The sequence below is a fragment of the Lolium rigidum genome, chromosome 1, assembly GCF_022539505.1.
Source record: "Lolium rigidum isolate FL_2022 chromosome 1, APGP_CSIRO_Lrig_0.1, whole genome shotgun sequence".
NCBI lineage: Eukaryota > Viridiplantae > Streptophyta > Magnoliopsida > Poales > Poaceae > Lolium > Lolium rigidum.
This window is the reverse complement of record NC_061508.1, coordinates 21,537,447-21,542,781: the sequence shown is the minus strand read 5'-3', so window position 1 is coordinate 21,542,781 and position 5,335 is coordinate 21,537,447.

Here is a 5,335-nt window from a genome sequence, read left to right as displayed (position 1 = left end):
CTGACACGGTTGTAAGAAATGTGTTTTCTGTCAGCATGATGAGATAATAAAACACCTACTTTCAATTATCGGTTTGCTAGATCTATATGGTCAATCATTCAGATGAGTTCTACTTTATACCCACATTGTAGCATTGCAAATATATTTGGCAATTGGCTAAATAGGGTAGATACTAGGTATAAAACGCCTATCAGAGTGGGCGGGATTGCAGTCGTATGGACGCTTTGGCTATGTAGAAATGATAAGGTTTTCAATGACAAGAATTCTTCTTTCATGCAGGTCATTTACCGATGTACGGCTTTGCTCCGTTCATGGTCGCCACTTCAGCGCTTGGAGGACCGAGACCTCTTTATGGAGGTGTCTACACGGTTGGAGAACATGGCTAAGAGTTTATTTCCCAACATGGTTGGCTGCATATTAGGCGGATTGAAGCCAACGAAGCATAGTCTAGTTGACTCTTTTTTATCTTCCTTTATAATTTATTTGTTTTTAGACTTGATACTCGAACGGCTAATGCTTGAATATTTTGAGTAATGAAGCGGCCTTTATCGGAAAAAAAGATCGCATAAAGTTGCAACATGGATTAACCAACAAAATAGAGAAAATGAAAGTGTCTAATCATCTTGCATTGTAAGCAGTTTGCGCTAGTCACCGTGGTTGAAGATAGTCGGAACGACCACCATCAGCCTAGTGCAACCAGAGTTCACATGTTCTCGTTGCTACGCAGGAAGAAGGAAATACCACATGTGGATCTAATACATAGCCCAGACCTGCACAAAATTTTGAACCATGGTCTTGTTAAAAACCACATCGTTTTGACAATTTCATATTGCCCAAAGCAATGCACAAACTCCCGTTTTGGTCAGAAGAACCATATAAAAATATTAATCTTAAGTAGAACCTTTAGCTTCCAAAGGTATTTTCGCAATAATCTCGTATGGCCACTCATGAAGTCAGCATACATAGACTTAACCGAAAGCATCCTAGAGAATCTGTCTGGTTCATCAACCAGCTGAATCTTCATTAGTTTTTCTACTAGATTCAGCAATAGATGCCACATATCTATCGCTAAAGCCCGCCTGAAACTAATATTCAATGGTGCATGCGATAAAACATCAGGGACAGTAACATCCTTATGTCAAACAATGTTGAAGAGAGAAGGATATTGAGCAGAAAGAGATTGATCACCTAACCAAATATCTTCCTAGAATCGAATTTTCTCCCCATTGCCAATTATAAAAGAGCCCTTATCAAAGAACTCGTATTTGACTCCCATTAGACCCTTCCAAAATGGTGAATTGTTTTGTTTGGCTTTGACCTGAGTAAAAGTTTTTTGAGTAAGATATTTATTTTGTAGCAGCTCTTGCCACATCCCTTGCTCATTCAGTAACTTAAAAATCCATTTACTTAGCAATCACTTGTTTTTAACTCGAGGACCTCGATGCCTAAACCTCCCTTAGTAACTTAGGTAAACTATTTTCCGTAGCATAGTAGTAAAGTGTCCCTTGTTGGTTGATAAGACATAAGGATCCTGTTACATAAATAAAATCAGAAAAACTACAAAAGAAAAACACAACAAAAAGTCTTATCTTACATACTCCGTACTAAAATTGTCGGTGTTTTAGTTCAAACATAAACTAAAATTAACTAAAACTCCAACACTTATGATGGATCGGATTTAGTACAACATTCCGATCGAGTCCCTCGGCCCCTCCACCACCACATCATGGACGCACAAACTTTTTACTCTGCCTCTGAGCCACTCATCTCAGATCACAGCAGGAGTTAGTTACACACATAGAAAAAGGACGGTCGTTGTTCCTTCTGACTCGAGATCAGGGACCTCTTGTGAATCGTTGCATCAATCGATCATTCTCACCTCAAGATCAAAAGTAGAGAGAAAAACGGGTCTGGCCACTATATGGGGATACGTACGATCGAACTGGTTGACGGATGAAGTCAACGGCGCCGATCTATAGACACGACGCTACAGTTAGCTAGCTTAGGCCTGGTGGGTTGCGTGTGTGTGCTGTACAGTGTGGATCGGTCGGTCGAAGTTCGACGATTGATCGAGGGATCGGCATGAATGATTGGAGGCACTCGCAGCATCCAAAAGTGAATGGCCGGTTTAATTTAGGTCGACCGGTCGAGTAGTCGACCATGGAGCATGGCACGTTAACTAACTGATGCCCATGCAATTGCAAAGTTCTTTTCGACATGAATGTGCATGTTACTCTTCCTTCTTAGTATTACCTCCTTTACATCCTTCTTAGAAAGTTAAACTAGCTTTCTAAAAAAGGCCTTCTTAAAAAAATGCTAATACTACTTACTTAATCTTATGAAAAAACAAATTCTGTTAAAATTTGGTCTCGGAACAGGGTCAGTACAAGATCACGTACAAGAATACTCAGACCAGAACAAAAGTGGCCATGAGATGTACATGTGAAGAGAATCGCATGCAGCTCTCCCTGCTCCCTGGTGCTTGGTGAACGTACGTCATACATGCATACGCCTTCAACGTGAAGTGTCAAGGGTGGTACATCATTTTCTTTTGAGAATATGGTACTATGATGAATTGACGAGATAATGTATAGCCCCACGGAACAGATGCAATATAGTAGCATTACTGAAATATCAAGCCCATATGATCGATTGGTCGGCCCTAGATCGCACGCATAAATTTGCCCCTATTTTCCTCCATAGTTTGGCACACATGCCCCATATACTATTCCTTCCGTCGCAAGCAAGTCAAGAGCGATGACCACGACGCATCATCGTCGATCACTTGGGCGGTGTGGACGTGCCGTGGATAGTCGACCATGACAGATGAAATCACATATTTGCCCGTAGGACGATCAGTCGTCCCTAGATCGCACGCATAAATTTGCCCCTATTCTCCTCCATAGTTTGGCAAACATACCTCCTCATATACTATTAGTTCTGTCACAAGCAAGTCACGAGGGACACATCATCGTCGATCACTTGGGTGGTGTAGACATGTCGCGATAGTCGACCATCAGAGATGACATCATATGTTTGGCTAGCTCTCTTAATTTCCCTCGGTGTGGTATAGGATGGCCGTTATGACTTGACTTTGGATGTCAAAAGGTTTTTTTTCGAACCATGCGGGAGGACTGCATGTGACATACTAAGAAGAGGATAGCCACGAGGTCTTGAGGCTTTGCGAAACCCAATGATAAACTGGTGTTGTGTGAGTACACGCATGTGTGTGTGGCGAATATGTCTAAGAAAACAGGAACCACGCAATGTTACTTATTAGGCTAGGAAAGACCGCGAGAGCATGCAGTACTCACCTTGTCCGATTGGAAAAGGGAAATCTATGGGACGAGGGGAAAAGGAGAGGCAGAGGGCGTTGACACATAGGTGAGCAGTGAAATACTAGTACTGAACGTAAGATCGGTCGGCCGGAGTGAGTGAGGCAGGTGCGCACGCAGCTCCGCTGGATGTGAGTGTGCACAGAGATACGATGGGCTAGAGATTTGTCGAGAGAGTGAACTAGAGGCCGGCGACCATGGCGAATGGAGATCGAATGAATCTCTTTTGCTTGCTATTCTCCGTTGCTTTCTGGAGGGGAAGCGGCGGGTGGTAGGCGCGCGGGGGCGGAGCAGTGGCATTGACAGCTTCTCGATTCGTGACCAGTGCATTGGATTCGTCGTAATGGCAGGTCGATCTCGGAGCGTCCTACTGGCTTAGCTTGCCTTTCTATTCGACTTTTTCATGTTCCTTGGTCCTCGCCGCAGTGCATTGGAGGCATCTTCCCAAGCATATCACAAGGACGCAACTTGCCTGTGCCCGATCTATGTGACCATCCGTGCGACTTACCGACTAGAAGCCATCGGACGGCCAAACGGATGTGCCGCCCGCTCCTTCCGTTGTGCCTTTTCATCACATAAAAAAGCCCTACAGAAATACAGCTCTATAGTCTATACCGATTCCTTCTCCCGTATACATACATAGCTCTTCGTATCCTTCCCTTGTACGTTCCTTGCCTGAACTCAGCTAGAACCAGCACTGGGGCAGCGGCAGCTGACCCGTCCGGCGAGACCTCTGGCCGCGCTTCCGCCCCTCCGGCCGTTTGCTCATCCCATCAACGGATCTCGCCGCTCGTCCATCTACCTCGCGGTCAGACTTGTGGAACCGCAACCTGGAAGAGCGAGAGCAGCAACCGTCTCAATGATTAGATGATCAGGTTATTAGAAATTCTGAACTGGATTTTTGCATTGCGGGATGGTTGCTCAATCGGTTCCAAACGAAAATATTGGAGAAGATGGATCGAGAAAGATTTCTTAGTGTTGGTCCATGAGGATGAGATGTATCAGCAACAGGGACGAGAGAATTTGCATGCGATTCACCACGACTAGTCCTTGAGGAAACCATCAGGGATGGGACACGAGGAGTGACATCCTGTGCTTTGGCCTGGTTAAGACGGCCGTACGGATTGCTCTGTTTCAGCTCCAGATTGATTCAACCTCCTCCTCGCTTTCTAATTCCATCAGTGGCAGACTAGATATTGGCGCGCAGCTGTGTATTTTGTTGATGTGTTCCTCCGGCAGGTTGAGATTATTGCCCTCCTGTTTTGGTTTTAGGTTTAAACTAGGACAATGCCCGCGCGTTGCAGTGGATTTTAAATGGTATTACCATAATATAAAAATTATATGTGTCCTTAGATCTTATATGCGTCTTAAAGTTGCACAAAACAAATTCTAGATAAGGTTATCATTCTAGTTTACTGTGCTGAACTTCTCTACCTGGCCTGATTTATCAGGGCACACATGATGATATTTTTTTAATAAAAACACATGTGACATGTTGTTAGCATCATGTGATAAAGACGGAAGTGTTTGAAAGTCCAGACTGGGACGATTTTGAATGGAGTATTGGATCAATTTGATGCAGACAATCGATCGCTCCCACATTGGACCGGTTTTATGCGTGGTTCTTCTTCTATTTACGGATACCTATTTTCAGAACTGATCTCGTTTCCCAGGGCAACTCTGGCCCGCGATCACGTGGAACCAAGGGGATAAAGCAAACCAAATAGCCACGTTCATGTAGAATAACCAGACATCAAATTTGAGGGAACTAAAAACGGAATCGCGTGGGAGTCCAGAGGAACCTCACGAAATCCAAGGTATAGCTAAATTTCCAAACGCCCCCGAAACGGACGACGTTGGAGCCTAGACGTAGGATTTCCAATTGAACCGTTATTTACTTATTGGTGGCACGGTGGGTAATTTTGGTCAACTTTTCGGGTAGTTTCATTGACGTACCAAACCAAACCAAACCACGGAAACACTTTTGTCTTTATTATTAG